The sequence below is a fragment of the Lactuca virosa genome, chromosome 5, assembly GCF_052849685.1.
Source record: "Lactuca virosa cultivar CGN04683 chromosome 5, Lactuca_virosa_CGN04683_v6, whole genome shotgun sequence".
Classification (NCBI taxonomy): domain Eukaryota; kingdom Viridiplantae; phylum Streptophyta; class Magnoliopsida; order Asterales; family Asteraceae; genus Lactuca; species Lactuca virosa.
This window is the reverse complement of record NC_136430.1, coordinates 148,114,852-148,142,493: the sequence shown is the minus strand read 5'-3', so window position 1 is coordinate 148,142,493 and position 27,642 is coordinate 148,114,852. Positions and strand designations below refer to the sequence as shown.

Here is a 27,642-nt window from a genome sequence, read left to right as displayed (position 1 = left end):
GTATTCGACCCGAGAGTAGCATGGTCCATTTGGGTTGCATATCATCAGAACAATTTGTTAGGATGGACTTTTGAGAGAAGATGTTATATATGATTTATTAATATATTATAAGTTATAATATATTAATATGAAATCGTATGAGTTAATTAGTATTGATCAAGAATTAATTTGGAATTAATTTAGTGATCAAAAGAGACTAATTAAAACTATGGGGACAAATTATGGTAATTAGTTATATTTATATGTGTTGGGCTTATGATCCATGTTGGACCAAGTTTATGTATGGATACATAAAGAGTTGGGCCACATGAACCATGGATCATAAAACCCATGGATATGGGTTTGGGTTATACCGATGACTCTTAGAATTCAACACATATAAATACTTAGGTTATGACCTAAAACCGCCACCCCTAGTCACCCTTAGTGTGTGTGCATGCTCTCGGAGTTCATGAAGGTTTTAGAGTGCATGGAGATTCTCTCTCAAGTCCTACCTTTGTCCTTGATGTGTTGTGACTTCATTTGAGGCTTCCACACTATTGGGGCTAAGTTCTTAAGGCCAAATACATCAAGACTTCCAGCCACACAAAAAGGTATGTTACAATATCTAGTATTTTATGTAGTTTGTATGACAATTGCATGCTAGCTATAGGTTCAATACCTTGGAAACCATTTGCATGTATAATTATTGAAAACATAGATCCAAGGTATTTAGGGTTGTATGTGCACCATAGGATGTTGTATTTTACCAAAACCCAACAGTGGTATCAGAGCCAAGGCTTGTTTTCATGTTATACTTGCTGAAATGGCTGAAAAATCGAAAATTTTGGCTGTCTGAGCACTGGACTCGCCGAGTCCACTGATGAACTCGCCGAGTCCATGAAGAAATTCATCCAACTCGTCGAGTTTGTTCGTGCACTCGACGAGTAGGACCCCCTGACAGCATATTTTCGACTTTTAAGGCTGGAGTTGGACTAGAAACATTACCCCAAGCTGTTTTTTTGTCTTGTAGACCTGTTTTGATGTGGTGATGTTCATGCTAAACCAATTTCAAAGATAATTGTCAATAGATTCATGTTTTGTATTAGTTTAATGGTTAGGCTAATTTCATGAAAAAAAATTTGATTTGAATTGTCTTGTTCTTATGAGTTAGTCTAGATTAATAGAAAAGTTATGTGATAATTTGTTTTCAATCCATATTAATCTTAAAGTTGCTTATAAAATGTGTTTTTGTAACTTGTCCTCAAGTTATATGAAAAGTCACATTTATGATTCTTTAAAACTCATAAGATTTCCATAAGTTAGGAAAAATGAAGAGTCTTATTTTCTTGAATGATTTTAAAGTCTTCCATAACTTGTCCTCAAGTTATGGAACTTGAAGAGTTTATTCATTAAACTACTTTAAACTCATAGGTTATGAAAATGAAGAGTCTTTTTTCCTTAAATGTTTTTTAAAGTCTTCCATAACTTGTCCTCAAGTTATGGAACTTGAAGAGTTTTTATTAAAACTACTTTAAATTCATAAGTTATGGAATTAAAAAGTTTTTGAATTGTTCTAAACTTGCCCTCAAGTTTTGGAATTTGTAAAGTTTTCCCCCATGAATACTTTAATTCCAAGTTAAGCCCTTAGAGTTTTAAGAGTTTAAAATTCAACCCTTATACTATTATAATATTATAGGTTTAATATTTATATATATATGTATAAGAGTAAAAGTCAGTCTTACCGTTAGTAGGCCTCATTCACGAAGCCGGTCTATAAGGGGGGTATAAGGTTACTGCCTATAAAATGGCAGTTTAATGGGTGTCCACTCTCACCCACCGCTTCCTTGACGGGTGGAGGGTCGTTAGCCGAACGGGTTTGACAGGACTATAATTCTCCCTTCATTAAAAGTATTAATGATAAATACTAAGTAACTAAATACTTATAAATTCCCAATCTTAGTTACTTAGGAAAATGTGAATTTGGTGCTAACCAATGAAATTTACACTTTGTACCTTACCAAGTCGTTAGTGGAGCATGTGTGGTTAACCGGCACACTAACATGGACTAGTAAGAGTGGCGAAGGGTAACTTAATGTTTATCATAGATCGGTGGAGCGTGTGTGGTTAACCGACACATCGATTAAGTAATAATATTAAGGGTACCAAGTGAATTTGCATGGTTATTCACACCTTGTTTTGTGATCCTCGGCATCCCAGTCACAAAATTTGAGAGGGCACAATCGAGATTGAAACATGCCATTGAAAAGTTCAATGAATCTCAAAACATCTAGGAGTTTCAAAACCAATTAAAACCTAATAAATTATTTCGTTTTTCATGGTGGAAATTGGTGAATCGTGATTCGCCTACCTTCAAATATTTCATAGCTTGGATTACGGCATCCCTCTTCCAAGTTATAAAATATTGTGTTGGGTCCTAGCCTTAATATTTCATATTGGGTGTTATATTAAGGACTTAAATCAACTAACTTGAATATCTCCCATTGTAGATGTCTAGTTTAAACATCTATGATCTTCCCAAATCTCTTGGAATTTCACTTCCTCCACCCCCTCCAATTATTCTCCCTAACCCACAAGTTCAAGGTCACTTAAGCCCTATTGGCAAGCAAGGTCTATGTGTGATCATATCTTGGAGATGAAGTCACGTATTGACAAGCCGGGAGAGTTGGGTGTCAAAGTCTTGAGAAAGTTGGATGTTCAATCACTTTCTAAGTCACATAGTGAGTTACTTTGGGACTACTATGTGACAGACCATGACTTGACCCTTAATGATCTTACCTATTTGCTTGGTGCTGTTGAGTCAGCAATGATTCTGAGCACTGGTAAAAGAAAATTTGATTAGAAGATCGACTTCCCAAACCTTCTATTGCCAAAGGAAGGGGCATTGGTTGCGAAGCTAGCCAAATTTACCTGATAGTCTGTAAGGATGGTAAAGTCAAAAGTTTTGACTCTACTTCAGGTAAAGTCCATTATCTAACTCTATTAAGTTCCTATTTGGAGATTCTTATTACATGGTGTGACTAGATCACATTTTGATGTTTTAAGAACCAAAGTGAAGAGGAAGCTTAAAGGAAGAATTTTGAGCTGTTACTTAAAGAGTTGTGATAGATTGCTTAGGAATACATAACAACATAGTTTTTCACATGCATTTGCATTGTAAGGATAAGGTTTTACGCAAAGTTCTAAAATAAAAGAAAAGGTTTTATTTTATTTTAAAATATCCTTACAGTGGAATTTGTGAGAATTTGTTGTTTATATGTTTCCATTGATAGCAATATTGAAAAATGGATTTGATTCTTTCGACTGTGGTAGTGTCATAATTTATCAAATAAGGAAAGATTCGCATCACCCAAGTTTCAGTTGGGTAGAAACTTGGAATCATGAAAGTTGTATGAAGAATGAGAATTTTCATCTTTGGAAAATTAAGACTAATTCTTTGTTTACATGTATATGTGAGTCGAGTGAAGGACTAAGGGATCGAGTACACATTCTTGTGCATTGGTCAAGTGCACCACAAAGATCGATAAGACTATTCGTCATGATTACTAAGGTTTAGTAAATATGGTTATACTTACAAGTTTAAGTATAATTCTGAAACATTGGAAAAGTATCAATGTTAGGCAGAACGAATAAGAAGAATCACATAAAGCAGGAAGATAAAAGTTTCTCCAATCTGAAAAGATGGGAGAGTACTTGAGTATCTTGTTTTATGATTATCTTAGTGATTATGAAACCATATCACAATTGATTCTCTAAGGACATCTTAGTGCATTTGTTTGGCTAAGAAGAGAAATCGTGGATTGTTGAAATTGTTAAAATCAAAAAGATGAATCATACTTCGTTCCATAACAAGTCTTAGAGTCATACTCCAAGATTGTAACTTGAGTGACACGTCTTAAAGAAGGTTTATTAACACTAGTCAAATGTAAGAGTTAAAGGTGTCCTACTCTTGTACATTTGAAATTGGTAAGTTGTGATGTTTTGGGTTAAACAGAGACCAACTAAGGCCAATTATGTGAAGTGTTAGTCTTGATAAGAATCCGCACTGACCCTTTATAAGAAATGGTTCTTGACAAGAGAGTATTATGTGTCAAGAGGACAGTCGGAGTCTTAAAGCTCTTGAAAGTTCCAAGAATTAATCAAGAATAAAAACCTGAAGTTCTTCACTAGCACACGACTTGAGGTTTATAACCTATCGTGTTGACATTTTTGTGCCTATTCCAGTTAAAGTTGGCTTTGCATAGGAGTTCTGAGAGTTCTCAATTGGTTTCATAACAACTTGGAAGCAATGGCAGGCCCTTGTGCTGCCAAGTGGCAAGAAATTAAGATTGCACAAGTTCGGTCCATATGAGTTTGGATTTGTCACTAACCTTGTCTTGTGATTATGGTTTGACAAATTCACATGGATAGGAACACATACACCATAAAATCTAAGTGTCATAAGGTTTCTCTCTGATTCATGAAAATGATGGTGAGGAAACGCTTTCACTAAGTAGATTTTAAGTAGATAGCAATTGTGTTATTTGCATTCTCAAAGTCGTTAGTGGAGCGTGTGTGGTTAACCGGCACACTAACATGGACTTGTGAAAAGTGGCAAAGGTCTAAACAATTGAGACTATGATTACGGCATCCCTTTTCATAGTTCTAAAATTGTTTAGACACATATATGAGCTATCTAAGGAAAGGTGTATGAATTTGATAAATTCTTATCAAAGCATCTCGTATCAGAAAACTAAAATTTGTTAAGGAAGTCAATAAAGTATTGATTTCTAGAAGTCCAGCTGATTTCTGAGTACATATCAAAGCTAGTGGGAGCATAAGTGTTGTGCTGATAATTATCATGTTAGTGGGAGCATGATTATTATGTTCACTATTGCAAGCTAGCAATGTTAATTATAGAAAACAAAAGTTTCAATTCGTGAAGTTGCAGGGGTTGAAAAGTTGTTTTGCTATAATTAAGGGAGAGGAAATTATACTTCATTTCAATTCTAAAAGCTTAGATTGAGATTATGATCATCTTTATTCAAGGATATATATATGAATTTTATGTTGGAATGGTTGAACACAAGGAAATTTTATATATATTGCGTTCTCAAAATTCGATTATGATTACGACATCCCTCTTCATAGTCAAATTTTGAAAACATGGAAAATAAGAAATATTGTAGCAAAAGAGTGGTCTATGATCACGTCTTTATGTGAGACATCATGAATCGTGTCCCATATGCTTCGGATATAGGATCGATTGCATGTGCTGTAATATTCATCCTTTCTAAATTTTCCAAATGCCCAGGGCATTAAGAAGGGAAAAGTCTAGAATTGGATATGACTAAAATGATTAAGCAATTATCAAGGACAATCTAAGGTTTACCAAAGATTGGTTGCTCATGGACAGTTGGAAGTATAAATGTTAATTTTGGAAGGACCATATTGACATATTCTGAAAAGAGGTAACTCTTGTTCAGAAGTGATAGTCAAAATGGGAATTTGGAAAGGTTTCCATAGGTGGAAGTTGTTCTTCAAATCTGTGTAAGATTAGAAAACTTAATGCAAGAAGGATGTTCAAAGGAATGTACTTTGAATGTGAGACTTCGTTTCCATGGAATTGATCTCCATTGGAATACCCTGTAATGATTGTTGACAAGTCTTTCTGACTTTGTGCATAGTCATTACGAGAGGATCAATGCATATAAGTTTAGAATCTAACAGATTTCGTTAAATGGTCGGAATTTGGAATTCTTACATTTACGATAAAGATTAGGGATTGTGAAATGAGCATCATTGGAATCCTGTTCAATTGATCTACTTCACAAAGTAAAGATCATAGATAAACATAGTGTGCATACTTGGTGTATGGCATGACTAGTGTTTAGAAAATATAGTTTACATGCTTGGAGCATTGGACAACTATTGTTTTAATTCAAGTATAAAGTTGATTATTTGAAACATTATACAATGAATAATGAGTAATCAATATGGTGTTTAAATAAAAGGTGTTTTATTTACTCTCAAAGGTGCTTGGGACCATAAAGAGTTGGGCCACATGAACCATGGATCATAAAACCCATGGATATGGGTTTGGGTTATACCCATGACTCTTAGAATTCAACACATATAAATACATATGTTATGACCTAAAACCGCCACCCCTAGTCACCCTTAGTGTGTGTGCATGATCTTGGAGTTCATGAAGGTTTTAGAGTGCATGGAGATTCTCTCTCAAGTCCTACCTTTGTCCTTGATGTGTTGTGACTTCATTTGAGGCTTCCACACTATTGGGGCTAAGTTCTTAAGGCCAAATATATCAAGACTTCCAGCCACACAAAAAGGTATGTTACAATATCTAGTATTTTATGTAGTTTGTATGACAATTGCATGCTACCTATAGGTTCAATACCTTGGAAACCATTTGCATGTATAATTAGTGAAAATATAGATCCAAGGTATTTAGGGTTGTATGTGCACCATAGGATGTTGTATTATACCAAAACCCAACAGAAACCAGGTGTTATAATTCTCCCCCACTTGAATCAGACTTCGTCGTCATAGTCTGCTGCCTCAAACCATCTTGGGTATTGCTCCCTCATCTCCTCCTCGGGCTCCTAAGTCCAGTCTGACCCCTTGCGGTGCAGCCACTGCACCTTCAGTAGCCCCACAACCATGTTCCTCATGGTTTTCATCTTCCGATCTAATATTGCCACTGGTTTCTCAACATAATTCAGGCAGTTATCCACCTGAATATCCTCCATGGGTACAACTGTAGAATCATCCACCAAACACTTTCGTAGCTGAGATACATGAAAACTGCTATGAATCTGGCTCAGCTTGGCTGAAAGATCTAGACGATACTCAACCCGACCCACTCGATCCAAAACCCTAAAGGGACCGATATATCTGGGGCCCAGCTTGCCCGCTTTCTGAACCGGATGACACCTTTCCAAGGTGACACCTTCAAGAGAACCATATCTCCCACCTGGAACTCTAAATCTGACCGACACTTGTCGGCATAACTCTTCTGCTGACTCTGAGCTGTCTGGAACCTGCTCTGAACCTGCTGAATCATCTCAGTCACTACAAGAAAAACGTGATTTTTCTAGGGAAGGGCGCTATGGAACGTATTTTCGTTGTTAATCTGCAATGGATCATGTTATGGAATGTCGTTCCATAGCAAGGTTTCTACCACATTGTCTATGAAGTTTATTTCCGGTAGCGAGCATGGGACTCGCTAGGGAAAATGCTACCGACTCCATATCCGTTGGTATTATGCTACCGATATTTCTATGGAAAAAACATTTGCAGCAATTTTGCAATGAAATTTGTTACGAAACCACTTTCCGTTGTACTGCTGCCATGGAATTAATTATCGTGGTTACTATGCAATAGGCTTTTTCAACGGAAACCAATTCCTTCGGTGCTTTGCTATGGAAGTACCATTCGTTGGTATTCGCTAAGAAATTCTACAATGGGATTTGATTTCTTTTGCTTGTTTTGCTGTGGAACAAAAAGACTAGCTAATTTGTGACGGCATTTGTTACGAAATTATATTTCATAGCAACGTTGATAAGGAGTAGTTCAAACTCATAGATATTTAGCTATGGAAATTTGCAACGACAATAAAACTCGTGGAATTTTTAGTATTGAGCAATTATATGTTGCAACTTTTATTACCAATTCTGCTAGGAATTAATTTTTTTTTAAAGTAATTATGTTTATGCTATTTAGCAACACATATTAGCTACGAAAATCAATTATGTAGATGATTTTCTATGGAGTAAATGCGTATTGCTATTTTGTAATGATTTTGTTACGAAATTAAATTTTGTAGGAATTTTGTTAACCAATTATATTTCATAGTTATGTTGCTACATATATTTTCTACCAAAATCAATTCCATAGTTGTTTTGCTATGGAGTAAATTAACCATTGATGTTTTGTTATGAATATTGTTAAAGAATGAAATTATGTTCGTATTTTGACGAGTTACATATGTTTTCATTACATTTCTGTGCCTAGGAGTTTAGGATTTAGGTCTATCGGTTATAGCTTACGACGTATTGATTATAACATTTAAATGTTACATTGCCTATATATTGAGCCTTAAGCCCTAAACTGTACACTGTTGGCACTATTTTTATGTCGCTATATAATTGCTAAAATAAAAACAATTTTTATGTTTTTAGCGACACTTTTTTTACCACAACATTTATATTTGAAATTAGGTCCATTTTTTTTTATAAATTTAAATAGAATATAAAATAATAAAATACAATTAAGATAATAATTTAAAGCACAAAAGCATTACTTAAATTAAAACATAACTTGGCTTACAACAATATTCTCAATATTTAAAAAAAATATCTTCTAAAAAGCTTAATAAGTCTAAACATTATGCTAGTGACAACTCAAAATATAAAAATATTAAACTAAATACTCGTTGGGAAAGAAACACGAAATATAACATGAACATCAACTTTACATAATCGCTCCTCTTGTTTGTCGACTTTATCTTCAAACAGCTTACTAAAGCAAATTTCCCTTTTTTTCAACAGTTTCAGATGTCTGTTAGGAAGCAAGTTGATTGTAGATGACCTGATTTCCATGCCATAGAATTATGTCCATAATAAAAAGGTTGATAATATTCATGCCAATTAATTGAAATTAAGAAAATCTTAAGTTCAGATTGTTTTGATCTTTCTAAAATTGACAATGAAGTTATGAAAAAATTGAATCACATTCACACTACCTTCTACTAGTTCATGGATACAAAAATTTGAGGTTTTAAAAAAAATTTATTATTAACTTTATAACAGGTTGTCAAGTACAATTCTACAAAAACCATAAAGTGCTCCATTATAGAACGCAAAAACAGAAGTATCATACATATAGTTTTATAATCTAATGAATTGTATTCGATAAACATGCATCAATTTTGTCACATTTACCCTTAACAAAAAGGAATAAAATATGAACAAAATTGTGTCAGACTTGCAATTTACTTTAAATTCAACTTTGACATATTTACCCTTGACAAAAAGATGGCCAATATCACATCATACTTCAGGATGGAAGACAAAAAAGTCTGATGCCTTTATTATTTTTTGTAGTAAATGCTAAAAAGTTAACTAAAATGATGGTTTGGTGCCTTTTTCATGCTCAACCGATTAACCCTTTAACAACCTAAAAGGATTTCTAGTTTCTTACTCTGTAGCATCGAGTAAAAACTTTATATATGCCAAAAAAGATGGAAAAAAATGGTCTCGTGTTGTTTTTTTGCTCACCCCTAAAATTCATACATATATGAAAGCAAATTCATAGGTTCATAGCCCATTCCAATAAGTTTTGTCAAAATGTAGATCACATTTCCTTTCATTAATTTTGATTATATCAAATGTCAAATAAAATAAAGTTTCCACTTACATCAAGTGCTAACTATTGCAACAAAATTTCTAACAAATTTATAAGGCTCGTAAAAAGAAAAAACCATAAAGATGCACATCTTAGAGGGTGTTTGTAAATTTCCATATTTGTTAACTTAAGATTATGTTGGATCATAACCACACATTAGCTATCAACAAGAGAATCTGATGATATGTGCAACAAAGTTTCCAGTACCCAAGCTTGACAAGTAAAATCTAATTACATCTTGAAAATGTAATAAAACAAGAATCATTATGCATGAGGTGGGCATCGAGACAGAAAGTAGGGAAAAAGAACCCAAACAATAGTTAACAAGATGAAAAAAATAGTTGAACAAGAAACACGAGGTGGACATCAATCAATGAACCCAAACATCAAACAATTATAAACATGAAAAACAATACGAATTGGTAAACCTTGAACTCAATAATTTCAATTTCAACAAAAAGTAAGGAAATAGAAAAAGGAAGAACGAAAACGAGGAAAAAAAGGGTGACCGAAAGCAAAAATTGAAGAACAACATGTATTTGTGGAGTGCTAGGTCTCCGATGGTGAGCAGGGGAGAGCTTGAGGAGCCGACGACGTAAGAAGATGGATGAGTCAGTGTGTTTGCATCGTATGTGTTTTGGTCGATTGTTGCCATTTGAAATCAGGGATCGATGTTATAGATGGAGTCGATTGTTATAATATGAATCAAATTGATGAATTAGACTTAAGTTTTAGTATTATGTAATCTATATTTTATATTACGTTTTATTCATATAAAAGTTCAATATTTACTTTTTCATAAAAAAAAATACTATGCCTTTTTAATTTGTTTTATAATTTAGATTTAGACAGACTCTAAGCTTGGAAATCGACAGTTAAATTGTATAATACGATATTATTGAAATTGTCGTAACGTTTCACTCCATTAAACTCTAAAATATAATTTAGCATTGTATGTGTATATATGGCTTTAGACTTTCAGATTAGAGCTTAGGTGTATGGATTGTGTCTTTTGTGTTAAGGTGCATGACTTATGGCTTAGAGCATAAGGATAAGGCTTAAATTTGGTGGTTGTATACATGAGTGGTAGTGGATATGGGGTATTGGTGGGGGATATGAATGAAGGGTGTATGTGGGGGTAGGGTGAGTCGATGTAGGGATTTGGATAGGATAGGGTGTCAGTGTGCGGTTGTAGATGGGGGTAAGGAGTGGGGTAATGGTGGAAGATAATATTTAAGGGTGGGTGTAGGTGTAGGTGGTGTGCGTGGGTAGGTATGGGTTAATGGTGAAGGGTGGGTGTACATGTACGTAGAGGTGGGTTTGGGTAAGGTGTGTGTATATAGGGATTTGGGATATGGTAGGGTGTATGTGTGGGTTTGTAGGTAAGGATGGGTGGTTTATGGTGGTGGGGGTGGGGTGTGCGGTGTATGGGTGACAACTGACAATTTGGGGTAGGTGGTGGTGTAGGTGCCGATGTAGTGTAGGTCGGTGTGCCTAGATTGGTATGGGTAGATAATGTATGATTTATTGCTTCTGGCTTATGGCATGTTGCTTATGGCCTTTGGGTTAAGGCTTAACGATTATGTCTTTTGGGTTATGGCTTAGGGTTTATGACTTAGGGCTTGTTACTTATGACCTATGGTTTATGTCTTAAGGCTTGTAGCTTATGGCTAATGGCTTAGGGCTTATAACTTATAACTTAGGCTCAAGGCTTATAGTTTATAGATTGTGGTTTATGGCTTCTAATGTATGACCTAGGGCATAAGCCTTATTGCATAGGAGTTAGTGTTTAAGGCTTATGGTTAGCTTATCGCTTAGGTCTTAAGGCTCATGGCTTATGAGTTATGACTTACGACTTAGGCATTAGGGATTATGCTTAGGCAATATAGATTAAGGCTTATGGCTTATGGCTTAGGTATTAGGGATTATGGTTTATGGAGTAGGGCTTATTTCTTATGACTTAGTGATTAAAGGCTTGTGGCTTAGGGCGTATGGCTTATTGATCATGGCTTAATGCTTAAGGCTTATGTCTTAGGGCTTATGGGCCACGGCTTAATGATTAACGCTTATGGATTAGAGTTTAAGGCTTAGGGTTATATCTCAAGGTTTAATGATTAGTGTTTAGGACTTATGACGTAAGTCGTTGGGATTAGGAGTAAGGCTTATGGCTTGTGGATTAATACATAAGTATTATAAATTAGGAATTGATGCTTAGGGATTAGGGTATATGGGTTATATTGTATGGATCAATGCTTAAGTATTATAACATAGGGCTTAAAGCCCATTTCCACAAGCCCACACTGACGGCTATCCCACCCCACCTTCGCACATCCACCCCACACCTACCTACATATCCATTCAACTATACCCCCACCTATACCCATACCACAATTTTTTCCCTACATCCATACCCACACTCTTACGCATACCCACCCTCATCCCATATAACCTACACCACCCACCCACCTATACATATAACTACTCCACACCCACCCCACCCCTAACCTTACACCCACACCTACATGCTCACCCGGCCCACCCTACATTTACCCTACCACTAAACCTCACTGTGATACCTACATCCATAACTATATGCACTTCACCACAAACCCAGATCGACGCCTACTCCAACCTACCTCCAACTAACCTCACACTTCCACACAACAAACCCTACCCCACACCACCTGCCACTCTCCCTATACACATACACACACCCAAACCTACATATCCTCCATACCCTTACACCACGCAACCCATCGACCCACCCCTACACTCACTTCCACACGTATATGATTTGGAAACCACAAGACCGGTATCTGAAAATTGATTTTTGTATCTTCCACAAGATGGAAACGAATTTACCGTTTTAAACACATATAAGATTTGGAAACCACGAGACCAACCATAAGAATTATTCATAGGTTAGATCAAAATTTCATTCCGGACCGAACTAAAGGGTACAAAAGTGTAATTTCTCATACAAATATGAATTAGATATATATTAGTTAAAACATATATGTTCAAATTAAATAATTAAAAACTTAAAAAAATTCAATTCAAAATGTTTTAAAATTTTTATAATCATTTTTACCAAAAAGTTTGAAAAAACCCACTACCATCTCCCGCCCATTGATATTTTTCATTTCAAAAGCAATCCAGCCCTCGATGTCTCGGTTGCTGGGCTTTCGCTCTAAACAGGGCCCCTTAAACCCTAACGCTAACCCTATCTCTTTCATTATACGTTCGTTGTCAGCAAGCTAATTATACTTGTGTTTGTTAAAGAAGGTTGAATGTATTCTGCAACTGTGTGTTTGGGGGGAAGGTGGCGTAGGTAAACGAATCGATATGTCAACCCTCCATCAATCTATGCTCTGCAATTAGACAAAGCAGTAAGACCCCGAATCTATAAAGCAGTACGAGCACCACCATTCTAATTTTCAATACATCGACTCTGCTTCAATTTTTGCTTCTCATTTGGTGGAAATTCAATATGGCTAATTGATTTCGTTTTGGTACTTTAGGTACGTATCTCCCCCTCCCTCACACAACCAACACCGATAAATCTATATAGCTGCACACGCTTTTGAGGAGCCAACTTCTCATTGAGGATATCCCGTTTTCTACTTCAATGTCACATGTATCGAATCTTTTAGGTGTGTTTCTCTCATCTCTCGTGCAACCATCACCGGTAAATTGAAAGCCCTAAATGATCTGGTTACCGAATCTCCCAAATCTGCCTTATATTCTTCAACCTCAAAGTCTATAGTTTCCATCGTCTTCCTCTCTTACTTAAAGTTAATGGATTTTGTTTTGGTTCTTCACATAATTTTCTCCCCCTTTGTCGCAAAACCAACACTGGTAAATTAGGAGTTTGGAGGCTATGGATGATTTGGAGAATTTACTTAATGATTTTATGGTTTCTTGACTGTTTGAGACAAACATTCCATAGTATAGGTTTTTTTCCATCAATCTTGGTTCAAAAGTATTTAAAAAATTTGTTTATGATATTTTGATGTGAAATTTTTAGGAATTAGGGAAGGAGGAACTTCCATCTCTTGACTTGTGTTGCTGTAACTGATATATAAAAAGGGTAAGATTCCTGGCAGCCTATTGTCTTTGATCCATGCTTGTGAAAGTCAAATATGGGTGAGTTGTCTATTGTTTATTTTATTGGAATCACTTACATGTTTTTGATAGTATGACAGATTGTTTTTGAGAGCTTGAAAGCATGGAATAATTCAGTGAAAGCAATCAAAGGTGAAATTAAAATAGATGATGTTCAAAATGTTACGAATGATACAGGAGAAGCAAAAGTATACCAGAATGTGAGTTTTTATTCCATGTTTTTTTTATTAAACTAAATGTTTATACACTACAAACCATACTCATTCTTGACGATCTTTGGGAACTATACAGGGAATATAATTCATATGGAGTGGGAGTTCCACTTGTGTTGAATGAAAGAAAGTATGTTGCTCAATATTGTTAACCCTTTATTTATCTGTCATTGAAGGTTACATAGACTCATTAACACCTTTCAAGGTTACATAGACTCATCAACACCTTTCATAACCTCAAGGCGATGGTTGCACGAAAGAGAGGAGAGAGAGGCGAGAAAATGCAAGTGTGACCATAGTCCATTTATCTACTAGTGGCAGTAGATTATAGAGTGCTCATTTGTTTCTGCCAAAATTTTTATTTTAAATTAGGTTATTTTTCATTTGCATGTAATAAATACTTCTTGCTTTATTTTATGGTGTAAATCTTATTTGCTTTTTTTTTGTTATTTTTGTTTTTATATAATCGTACAAAAATAATTGGGAATTAATTTAAAAATTAAGTATCCATTTGTAGCTATTTAGCTTTGCAATGAAAATATTTCCGCAAAATTTTCCACAACGATTCGTTGGAGAATTTCCTACGACTATTGCTACGAAAATACATCCATGGATTTTCCTAGGGAAATAAGTCTATGGATTGTTCTATGGAAAGGTCACGACGGATTTAGCTAGGGAGTCACTACAACGGATTTAGCTAGGGATTCATCACCACGGAGTTACCTAGGGAGTCATCACAACGGATTTTGCTAGGGAATCATCACAACGGATTTTGCTAGGGATTAACTACAATGGAATTTGTGATGGAATCCTACTACGGAATACACGACATAATACCATCTGTCACACCCCAAAACCGGAACGGCGGAATCGTTCGGGGGTGGAGGACGTTATGTACAATATCACAACAATGCAAAGTAGTAAACAAGCAACAACATCATCCATTGCATTAATAATATAATTTAATACAAGTGTGTTCTGTCAAGTTATATAGACACCAAAAATATACATCAAAATAAAAGATGAGTCTTGAGCGAGCTCCATCTTCTCAAAACCTGGCACCGGTACCTGTCTACTGGTGACCTGAGAATACAAGTTATTTTGAAAGAGTTTATCAGCTTTAAAGCTGGTGAGTTCATAAGTATATTAGTGTCTGTATTTGTATGAAAGTGTTTGTAAGTCTGTAATGTATAAGTTTGAAAATGTTTGTAAAAGTCTGTAATTGTTTGAACTCCCCTAGAAAACCCTATGTTTCCTACTAAAAGTAGCCTTCTACCAAGGCATCTAGTGTCTGTGTGTGTGTCTCTTGTAAGATTATGTATTTTCCCAAATCTGACTATCATGAACCAAAAATATGGTTTTTACATTACTGTTTATTGTGTGAATATCACAAATTGAATGCAATGGGAAAATGAAATAGTACTGTAGTGTTGTATTATGTAACTACTGCTGTACTAACTACCTTAAACCAATTGTTATTTAAAGTACCATGTGATCGGCCTGTATCCTGCTACCGACTATAGAACGCGACGATGTAAGACGTCCGAAGAAATGACGTTTGACACCCGTAGACTTGCAAGTCCCACTGTAGCGAGCAGCAAGGTGTAGGATAGTCAATCCGGTATAGATCTATACACAAACTTATACGCTCCCCACTTAAGGATATTCTGGATACAAAAACGGTCATGACACGTAATGCCATGCCCCGTTACATGGCTCACATAACTGTAGTAATGTTCTAGTATATGTATGTGCTAGCTGTATTGTGTGTTCTCTCCCTGTCTAGCATGTATGTATGTTCTCTCTGTATGGTATTGTTTGTTTCTCATCATAGTATTCTCTATCTGTATGTGATGTTCTCTCTGTATAGTATTGACTCATGTATAAACTGACTCTTTGTATGTTTCATTTTTCTAGTAATAGTATTAGTATCTCCCTAAACTATACCTATTATAACTTACTAGTAATGTTGTTTGAATGTATGAACATGTGTGTATGCCCTTGCTACCCAAAGGTATTGAACTGAATGAAAGAAGGAACCTTTATACCTATATACATATACATAATATATAACTAGGATTCAAGCGACCTTCGGACAAATAACCTGAATACCCTAAGTCCACAACCAAACAAGGAACAGGAAGTAAGGTGAGCTATCAGTCCTAAGTCCTTTCAATCCTACTTATAGAACTATATCTATATAGGTACACATTAACAGAAAATAAGTTTAAAAGAGTTTAATAAAAGTATTTGATATGTACAAGAGTTTGTAAAACAGTTTGATAACACAGTTTGAAAAGTAAGAAATCCACTTGTTTGGTAGTTATTAATCACATGTGATTGATATAATAACTAAAATTGTTCAACTTGTATTCCCCCCCATAAAAGCATTTAAAAACGTTTAAAAGGTTAATTAAGGGGTATGAACTCACCTGTAGTGAGTGGTTTGGATGAACGGATGGTATAGGATGCTAAGTGTCAAGTGAAGATTTGAACACACATGCGGATCCTATTTAACATATAATGATACATATATGACTACAATTAGTGCTTATAACAACTAATTATTGAAGTTGAACCATCTTAGGGACTAGTAAACACTTATTTTGAAGTGTTACAACCATATATGATTGTATATAAGGGGTATATGGCTATACAAGGGAGTGTATAGTCAAATTACACACTATTTGTGTGTGTGCGGCCAGGGTGTGTGTGCAGCCGCACACTCCGTATGGAATGTGCCAAAACGTATTTTAAGGCTTTAGGACTCATCTAGGAAGGTTTCTTACTTCATGCTTTAGCCTTATATGGAGTTCATTGCCATTTTTGGACCTAAAAGAGTGTGTGCGGCTATACTTGGTGTGTGCGGCCGTACACATGGTGTGTGCGGCCGTACACACTTGAAGATCATATGAAATGGCGTTTTTCATGTGTAAATTCAAGGGTCTTTAGCTTATAACAAGCTACTGCAAGTGTATACCCGATTTAGAGGGTTAAAAGTGTAGTTAGAAGCCCCAAAAGTAGTGTGTGTTCTTGGTGTTCCTGGTGATCTAACACCAAATAGGTGTTTTCATGGATCAAATCAAGGGAAAAGGCTAGTTAAGGTCATGTATTATCTATTCAAAGGATGAATCACTCACTTGATTGAAGATTGAAGTGAAACTTTGGATGATGCTTGAGAGAAAACGAGTTCTAGCTTTGAAGAAGTGGAAAAAGTGTTCAGAATGATTAAGTGTTGAATATATAGGTGGGAGTGTGCGGTTGGGATGGGTGTGTGGCCGCACACACCTTGTGTTGGTGTGTTTGGCTCAATTGCAAGGTGTTACACTCACAATACTCATCCCACGACTCATACCTTGATTATACTAGGTTTTAACCACTCTAATTGACTCTAAATAGTGCTAGAAAATAGCAAAAACGAGTCTAACCTTCATTGATTTGAATAAGTGTATAAAATAAAAATTTCGGATTGTCACATCATCCCCCCGTTAGAGAGAATTTCGTCCCGAAATTAGAGTTTAAGCAATTAAGTAGTTACAAATAGATAAGCAAAAACATGAGGATATTTCAGTTTCATCTGATCCTCTCGCTCCCAAGTGAATTCAGGTCCTCGCTTGGCATTCCAGCGAACCTTCACTATCGGGATACGACTTTGCTTTGTTTGCTTGATCTCTCGGTCCATGATCTCAACAGGTTCTTCCATGAAGTTGAGGCTCTCGTTGATCTCGATCTCGTCGAGTGGGATTACAAGAGTCTCATCGGCCAGACACTTTTTCAAGTTCAAGACGTGGAAAGTAGAATGTACGTTACTGAGTTCACGAGGTAAGTTAAGTTTGTAAGCTACAGGGCCGATCCTAGCGAGAATCTCGAAAGGCCCTATGTAGAATGTACGTTACTGAGTTCACGAGGTAAGTTAAGTTTTTCAAGCTCAACGGTTTCCTTCATTTATCTGCGTAGCTTTTCTGTCGGTCTCTAGAGGCTTTCAATCGTTCACGAATCTGAACGATCTTCTCTGTCGTTTCCCGAATGATCTCCGGACCCGTGAGAGTGCTTTCAGGAACTCATCCTTTAGCTAACTGGGTATCACCCACCTCAGCCCAGCACAGAGGGGATCTGCACTTTCGGCCATAGAGGGCCTCGAATGGAGCAGCCTTTATGCTCGTGTGATAACTGTTGTTGTAGGAAAATTCGACAAGGGGTAAATGAGTATCCCATGCTTTCCCAAAGTTGATCACACAGGCTCACAACATATCTTCCAAGGTTTGGATAGTCCTCTCACTTTGTCCGTCGGTCTGTGGATGGTAGGCGGTACTCATGTCCAGCCTAGTTCCTAGGGAACTTTGTAACGACTGCCAGAACCTCGAAGTGAATCTACTATCTCTGTCCGAGATAATGGATATGGGAACACCGTGCAGTCGTACAATCTCCCGAATGTAGGTTCTTGTAAGCTTCTCCATCTTGTCTGTTTCTTTGATAGGCAGGAAGTGTGCGGACTTGGTCAATCTGTCGACGATGACCCATATGGTATCAAGTCCACCCGTTGTCTTGGGCAACTTGGTTATGAAGTCCATAGTGATCCGCTCCCACTTCCATTCAGGAATCTCCGGTTGCTGGAGTAATCCTGACGGCTTCTAGTATTCGACCTTGACCTTGGCACAAGTAGGGCATTTACTCACGAAGGTAGCAATCTCTGCTTTCATGTTAGGCCACCAGTATAGCTTCTTAAGATCCAAATACATCTTATCTGAACCTGGGTGGACGAAATAACGAGTGTTGTGCGCCTCGTTCATGACCAAGTCTCTAAAACCACCATGTTTCGGGGTCCAGATCCGATCCATGAGATAATAAGCTCCGCCACCCTTGACTTCCAAGTTCTTATCCATCCCTCTCAAAGATTCATCCGCCACATTTTCAGGTTTCAAAGCGTCGAGCTGAGCTTCCTTAATTTGTGTGGACAAGTGTGAATGGATAGTCATAGTCAATGATTTGACTCTACGACCAGAATATTCTTTTCGACTTAGGGCGTCCGCTACTACGTTGGCTTTACCCGGATGATAACGAATTTCACATTCGTAATCACTGAGTAGCTCGACCCACCGTCGTTGTCTCATGTTGAGCTCCTTCTGGTCGAATATGTGTTGTAGGGTTTTGTGGTCTGTAAAGATATTGCTTTTTGTTCCATACAGGTAGTGTCTCCAGATCTTCAGAGCAAACACAACTGCTCCTAGCTCAAGATCGTGAGTAGTGTATTTGTGCGGTGCACAAGGCTCGCTTAAGCGTTTGGAACCCTCTCTCCTGCTTCTCTTCCCAGTCAAAGGCCACGCCCTTCTGGGTCAATGTTGTAAGAGGTTTCGCGATGCGGGAGAAGTTCTGAATGATCCTGCGATAGTAGCCATCGAGGCATAGAAATTGACGAATTTCTGTAGGCGTCTTCGGTGCTGACCAGCTCTCAATGGCTTTGATTTTGGAAGGGTCCACGTGTATTCCCTCTTCGCTAACCACGTGCCCTAAGAATTCGACTCTTCGGATCCAAAATTCGCATTTCGAGAACTTCGCATAGAGCTTCTCCGAACGCAGCGTTTCTAAGACTAGTCGTAGATGTTGACCATGCTCCTCCTTACTACGAGAGTAGATAAGTATGCCATCGATGAAGACGATGACAAACTGATCCAAGTAAGGACGACACACCCTATTCATTCAATCCATGAATACTGCGGGCGCGTTGGTTAATCCGAACGGCATCACTACGAATTCGTAGTGCCCATAACGAGTTCGAAAGGCTGTCTTCGGGACATCCTCCCCTAGCACTCGTAGTTGGTGATATCCGGATCTTAGATCGATTTTTGAAAAGAAGCTCGCCCTTGCAGTGTATCAAATAAATCGTCAATGCGAGGCAGAGGGTAACGATTTTTGATGGTCAGTTTGTTGAGCTCCCTGTAGTCGATGTACATACGAAACGATCCGTCTTTTTTCTTGACGAACAAGACTGGAGCTCCCCAGGGTGAGAAGCTTGGTCTTATAAAGCCCTTGCTGAGCAGTTCGTTAAGTTGACCGGATAATTCTTGCATCTCTGCAGGTGCTAAACGATAGGGCGATTTGGCTACGGGGGTAGCCCCTGGAACTAAGTCGATTCTGAACTCGACTTCACGTTGCGGAGGTAATCCTGGGAGTTCCTCTGGAAAGATATCGGGAAATGCGGAAGAAATGTTCTTAATGTCTTTCGTTTCTTGGCTCACATCGACCACATGAGCAAGAAATGCGCGACATTCCTTTCGCAATAATTTCTGAGCTTGAATGCTCGAGATGATACGAAGGTTAGTGCCGGGTTTGTCGCCATAAACTACTAGAGTTTCGCCAGATGGCAGATTAAGGCGAACAACCTTTTCATAACACATGATGTCGGCACGATGAAGACTCAACCAATCCATGCCGATAATGACGTCGAAACTTTTAATTGAGACCGGCAAGAGGTCGATCGAAAATGAATGGCTATCTAGTGTTAGGGTACACCCTATGAATATACTGCTAGTGCTCTCTGTCTTTCCATTAGCCATTTCTACAATGAACGGTTCTTTAAGTGCTCGTGATTTTTGCTTAAGTAAATAAGCAAATTTTTGGTTCATGAAACTCCTCTCCGCTCCACTATCAAATAGTATGCATGCATAAGAGTTATCGAGGAGAAACGTACCAGTGACCACTGTAGGGTCGGGAACCGCTTCCTCGTGGCCTATGGCCATAACTCTTCCCACTCTACCGGCATTCCCTGCCTTTGGGCAGTCCTTCTTGTAGTGGCCCACCTCGTCACAACTGTAGCAAGCTTGGCCCACTCCTGCGTCGGGGATTTGGTTGAGTGGCCTTGCCGTAGCTTTGCAGAAACGAACGGTGTGTCCCTTCCTGTTGCAGTTCGAACACTGCATTTCCCGGCAGGCTCATGTGTGGTGGAAGTTGTACTGGTTGCACTTAGGCAAGCTTCCAGCGTACTGCTTTACCGGAGCAGCAACAGTGGCAGGTGCTATCGCAGCATGAACTGCCATGACCCGCTGCTTTTTGGCAGCCTTCTTCTTCTTCTCGTCATCCCAGAGCTTCCACTTGGAATCAGCGGTTTTGGAAGGTTCCGAGATGGCCAGAGTTGTTGTTGCGGCCGGGGTACAAACCCCATGGTCTATAAGCCGCTGTGCCAATCGCTTGGCACTATCGAATGTAGTGGGGTTTGAAGCCAAAACATTTCCCTGGAATGGAGGCACCAGCCCCCATATTAATCTCTCTATCTTCTTCCCCTCTGTATGAACCATGTTGGGACAGAGGGCCACCAGTTCACAGAACCTGGCGGTGTAGGAGACTATGTCGGAGCCCTTCATGGTTAGGCTCCACAGTTCCTCCTCCAGTTTTTGGATTTCGCCCCTCGGGCAGTACTCCTCAATCATGAGGTCTCTCAAAGTTTCCCAACCCGTAGCATTAGCCACCACAAGAGATAGTGACTTTACATGGCTATTCCACCATGTCAGGGCTTTGTCTTCAAAGGTGCAAGCAGCGAACTTGACCTTGCTCCCTTCTGGACAAGAGCAGATTTCGAAAACCGATTCGGTCTTCTCGAACCATTGCGAGAGGGCAATGACTCCGCCAGTCCCTCTAAAGAACTTGGGCTTGCAGTTAGTGAAGTCCTTAAAGGAGCACTCTCTCAAGCGCACATGAGCTTCACCATGAGTAGATTGAATAGGGGTTCCTCCTCCAGTGGAACCAGAAGAATGGTATTGAGCCATGGCTGTAGCCACAGCCGCAGCTACAGCAGCATTCAGTGCTGCCTTATCGATTTGAGGAGCAGGTGGTCTTACAGTTGATGGAGGATCGCGTCTTATTGATCGACGTGGAGGCATCTTTTAACTATAAGTTTAGAAAGATGTGGATATTGTTAAGAATTTAATAGGAAAATTGATGAGAATGACTCATGGACTAACTCTCCATAGCCCAACAGCACAATTGAATAGCACGATTGAATGTAGGTCTAGTACTAACAGGTGATAGCATTTGGATAATAATTTCCGCGAGATTAGATATCTGTCAATAATACTGGTATTTCAGATGTAACAAGTTCGGGAAAAATGACCTAGAAGTAGGCCTTACATCAAACCAACATGGGAAAATTTTGACAGAACTACGACCTAATCAAGACCTAACAGGTCTAAGATTTACAAAGATAGGAAATTAGACTAGAGTTTTTACATAAACTAGGTTATATCCAAAAGAGAAGTCGGGGAGACTCTAGCGGCGACGAGAACTACTAGAGTAAGTTCTTGAATCCGACAGAAGGCGTTCTATGACCCTCATGCGCCTTTCAGATCTTACTTGCTGAGCTCGAAGTTCCCTGACTTCAGCTTGGGTTTCAGCAAGTTCCCTCTGCAGAACTGTATTGCGGACCTGAGTCCTTTCATGAGCAGACTCTAGTTGGCGAATGTGGACTGTGTTAACGCCAAAGTTGGCGTCAATCTCCACGACTCGGTCGATAGCCGCTCGACCCTGTACGGTGTTCCGAGAAATCCTACGAACCATGATGGGTAGGACCCTGTCAGCTGAACCTCCCTCGGTGAGGTCGTAGAAGCTTCTATCTCCATTGTAGGGAATTGGTTGACCCTGTTCCTGACTCCATCTATTCAAGTTTGTGGCCCACAAAGGTGTGGGTCCTTGAAATGCTGGACGATGGTTTGGGTTTGGGTCTTGACCAGCTGGGGGTAGGTTGTTGACTTCTGGCTCTGAGTCAGAACCATCAGAAAAACCTTCAGCTTCGTGATCATACAAAGGTATTGGGTGATCATCATCTGGCTCTTCTCCCAGCCATCCAGCATTGCCGTGGTTTGGATAGTACGGGTCTCCGGGGATATGGAATCCAGCCATGATCTACGCGAGAAAAGGGATATAAGAAATAACTAAATAGACGAACTAATTAGATAATTTTAAGATGATCTTTATCAGTTACTTTAACATTTGCGTAGTGCATACCAGTCATATGTAACCGAGACATGATAGACCGTCGAATAAGTGACCCTAACTCTAAGCCTACAACCAAACAAGGAACAGGAAGTAAAGCAAAGATCACAGATTCTAAGTCTATGATATCCTAGATACATATAACTTTAGCGTATCCACTCATCAACTATTGATATACTAATAAAGACCTTTAGTTCTCAGATAAGTAATTATAGTAACACAAAACACTCCTATAGTATTTTAAGTTTATGTTCTGTTCTACTATTCTCTTTGTAGTAGTGTTGGTAAGTTTTTTTAGACTTGTCGCAACCTCACAACCACACTTAGGCACATGCTAGTCACTCCTCGGATAATATAGTTGATCAGGCTATATCTTCCCAAGGTTGACCATATGTCTCTAAGTCTACTTGTGCTGCCCAACAATCGTAATACTTTTGTTCTGTCCTAGTGACATTGATTTTAGTATGAATGCAGGTATGTATACTTAGTTAAATATTTTATTATTTAAAAGTATAAACTCTTTATCAGAGTATTTTAATCCCGCTGTGTTTATAGTTCGTATATCTTTTATGGGTTGATACAATCGATTCACTATAAACAATGCTCTGATACCAATCTGTCACACCCTAAAACCGGAATATAATATAATTTAATACAAGTGTGTTCTGTCAAGTTATATAGACACCAAAATATACATCAAAATAAATGATGAGACTTGAACGAGCTCCATCATCTCAAAGCCTGGCACCGGTACCTGTCTACTGGTGATCTGATAATACAAGTTATTTTGAAAGAGTTTATCAGCTTTAAAGCTGGTGAGTTCATAAGTATATTAGTGTCTGTATTTGTATGAAAGTGTTTGTAAGTCTGTAATGTATAAATTTGAAGATGTTTGTAAAAGTTTGTAATTATTTGAACTCCCCAAGAAAACCCTATGTTTCCTACTAAAAGTAGCCTTCTACCAAGGCATCTAGTGTCTGTGTGTGTGTCTCTTGTAAGATTATGTATTTTCCCAAATCTGACTATCATGAACCAAAAATATGGTTTTTACATTACTGTTTATTGTGTGAATATCACAAATTGAATGCAATGGGAAAATGAAATAGTACTGTAGTGTTGTATTAAGTAACTACTGCTGTACTACCTACCTTAAACCAATTGTTATTTAAAGTACCATGTGATCGGCCTATATCCTGCTACCGACTATAGAACGCGACGATGTAAGACGTCGGAAGAAATGACGTTTGGCACCCGCAGACTTGCAAGTCCCACTGTAGCGAGCAGCAAGGTGTAGGATAGTCAATCCAGTATAGATCTATATACAAACTTATACGCTCCCCACTTAAGGAGATTCTGGATACAAAAACGGTCATGACAGGTAATCCCATGCCCCGTTACGTGGCTCACATAAATGTAGTAATGTTCTAGTATATGTATGTGCTAGCTGTATTGTGTGTTCTCTCCCTGTCTAGCATGTATGTATGTTCTCTCTGTATGGTATTGTTTGTTTCTCATCATAGTATTCTCTATCTGTATGTTATGTTCTCTCTGTATAGTATTGACTCATGTATGAACTGACTCTTTGTATGTTTCATTGTTCTAGTAATAGTATTAGTATCTCCCTAAACTATACCTATTATAGCTTACTAGTAATGTTGTTTGAATGTATGAACATGTGTGTATACCCTTGCTACCCAAAGGTATTGAGCTGAATGAAAGAAGGAACCTTTATACCTATATACATATACATAATATATAACTAGGATTCAAACTGTGACAACCCGAAATTTCTATTCTGTATAACATATCACTTCAATAGAAGTCAGAACTATTTCTGCTAACTTTCAAGCTTTTTGGAATAAGTTTGAGTGTTTTAAGATTAGTACTTCAGGAGATAACAGGAGAGAGGATGCCCTAGGGTTATTGTGCAACAATAATGTCCCAAAACTCCAAAAGTTTGGAATTTACGGCCTAAACAAATGTGTTTACGGCCGTAAACCCTAAAAGGGGGTATAAATATGACACTTAGTCATATTTTACCACTTTTCACATTTTCAAGATCCAAAACCAAATTCTCTCTCAAGTATCATCCAACATTTCATCAAGATCTTAAACTTGTAAGTGTTTCTAGCCCTAATAAGTTGATATCTACCCTAATCTAGTGATCTAACATGATTCCATCCGTGAAATCATTCCAAAAGTGTAGATCTTCAAGTTTCACCAAGAACACCAAGAACACACACTAGTGTTCTTGGACTTTTAGCACCTTTTCAAGCTTCTACCTAGTAAGTACTCCTACCCTAGTGTATTATAAAGCTTGTTACACTTCTAAACATCAAGAAAACACCCGAGAAACACAAGATCAAGGTGTTTACGGTCCAAGATGTTCTTGGACCGTAAACCCTAAAAAGGGTGCCAAAGTGTGCCCTAGTCCCTTCTAAGCCTTGGAAACTAGTCTAGACCCCTTCCTTATTGTGCTTAGGACTCAAAACAACCAAAAGACCATAATCATTTGGGTTTATGGCCGTAAACCCAAAGGGAAATGGTCTAAGGACCGTAAACTCCTAAAAGGAGTGAAATGGTGCCCTAATCTCTTCCTAAGGCTTAAACATGAAGTAGGAATGCTTCTTGTGATCTTTAAGGCTTCAAAACACGAAATGGTCAAAGAAACATGAGTTTACGGCCATAAACTCATGGGTTTACGACCGTAAACTCAATGAGTTATGGTCACAAAACCATAAACTCCAAGGGAGTTTACCCTTGAACCCCAAACTCAATAGCAAGGTCCTACCACCCTTAGATGCAATCCTTATGACTTATAGAACTTAAATCAAGTGTTTTACATGTCTTAGGATGTCTTAAACTTGGTTAATTAGTTGTTTTAGAAATAATTGGATACATATATGTGATAATATGTTAACTAGGATCATTGTGTGTGTACAAGTCTTCACTTGACACTTAGGATCCTACATCATTCAGTTCATCCACAACCACCCACTGCAGGTGAGTTCATACCCCTTAATCAATCTTTTAAATGATTTTAAATGCTTTCATGGGGGAATACAAGTAGAAAACAGGAAGTTATAGAATCAATCACATGTGATTTATAACCGTGTTTTCAACCAACTGATTTCACATACTTCAAAATGTGATAAATACAATAGTTTTCGGTTGTTTTATACTTTGTTATCAAATGATTTACTTTTGAATTATTTTATAAACTGACATCAAGTCATCATTATTTATTGTTCAAAACTCTTAAATGTTTTACAAAACCTCTTTCAACTTATTGTTAAAAACCATATCTATACACTTATGATTCATATACATATGTATTGATATGAGAGCTTTCATTCTTTCTTCAGTTCCAACACTCTTGTGTAGCAAGGGTGTATAAACCTACTTGGACACTCAATTTACATTCCAGTAAACTATTATAGGTATAGTTTAGGGGATACAAACTACTATTCCTATTACAAGGAATTACACAAGAGTCAGTTCATTCATGAGTCTATACTAATACATTACATGCAATATGAAGAGATACTATTACATGGATACTTTTACATGGATTCTGTTACATAGATACTATATGATGAGATACTATTACATATTATATGTGTAGATACTATTATATATGTACGGGACTAACCATTCTACACCCAACTGTTAGCTACAGAGGGAAAATGCACATCGACGGATGTCTACGGTTACTACTATTCGGCAATTACTATGTCGTGTTTATCCTAGTACCAAAGGATAATACTTAAATGATTATATAATTTCCCTTTTACTTTTATTTTGTGACACATTCATATAAACGATGAGGTAGACTATATATTTATAATAATAGCCGTACATGGGAAAAACTTTCATTTATACAGAAATGCAACCTTCAAGCATTCGGGTCTTGGTAGAAGACTACTTTTATACTAGTAGGAAATATGGGATTTTCTAGGGTTTTCACACTTATACTAAATGTTTCATCAAATATTTACAAGTCTTTCATAACAGCTTTGCAAATCAATGACACCATAATACTTATGAATTCACCAGCTTTATGCTGATCTACACTTTCAAAATAACTTGTATTCTCAGGTCACCAGTAGACAGGTACGATGACCAGGTTTTGAGAAGACGGAGCACAGACAAGACTCGTCTTTTATTTTGATTACATATTTTGGTGTCTTATTACTATGAAAGAACACTCATGTATTAAAACTTTACTTTTAATGCAATGGATGATGTTGTTGCTTGTTTACTACTTTGCACTGTTATGATACTATACATGACGTCCTCCACCCCCAACGTTTCCGCCGTTCCGGTTTTGGGGTGTGACAGATTGGTATCAGAGCTTTGTTTATAGTGAATTGAGTATATCAACCCATAAAAGATATACTAACTATAAATACAATGGGATTAAAATACTCTGACCAAGAGTCTATACTTTTAAATAATAAAATATTTAATTAAGTATACATTCCTGCATTCATACTAAAATCAGTGTCACAACGACAAAAACAAAAGTATTACGATTGTTGAATATCACAAGTAAGCTCGGGGATGTATGGTCAGTCCTGGGAGTGGCATAGCCTGATCAACTATGCTGGTCCGGGGAGTGATTAGCACATGCCCAAGAATGGTTGTGATATGGCAACAAGTCTAAAAACTTACCAACACTACCACAATGAAATACCATAGGGGTATTTGGTGTTATTATAAATACTTATATGAGAATTAAAGGTCTTACTTAGTATGCCAATAGTTGTTTAGTGGATACACTAAAATTATATGTATCTAGGACTTCATAGACTTAGAATCTGTGAATCTTTGCTTTACTTCTTGTCCTTGTTTGGTTGTAGGCTTAGAGATAGGGTCACTTATTCGAAGGTCTATCATGTCCTGAGTACATATAACT

General features: G+C 37.6%; 1 long non-coding RNA gene across 3 annotated transcripts; it reads left to right on the top strand.

Moving 5' to 3' along the window:
- Positions 1–12,569: 12,569 nt before the first annotated feature.
- Positions 12,570–14,173, top strand: LOC145116234 (uncharacterized). Of its 3 annotated transcripts, none has more exons than XR_013711936.1 (5): positions 12,570–12,818; positions 12,927–13,058; positions 13,433–13,495; positions 13,611–13,730; positions 13,822–14,173. It is a non-coding gene; the product is annotated as an uncharacterized LOC145116234 (long non-coding RNA). The 3 variants fall into 3 exon arrangements; XR_013711935.1 differs by having other exon boundaries at positions 12,571–12,794; positions 13,603–13,730; XR_013711934.1 differs by having other exon boundaries at positions 12,573–12,794.
- The last annotated feature ends 13,469 nt before the right edge of the window (positions 14,174–27,642 follow it).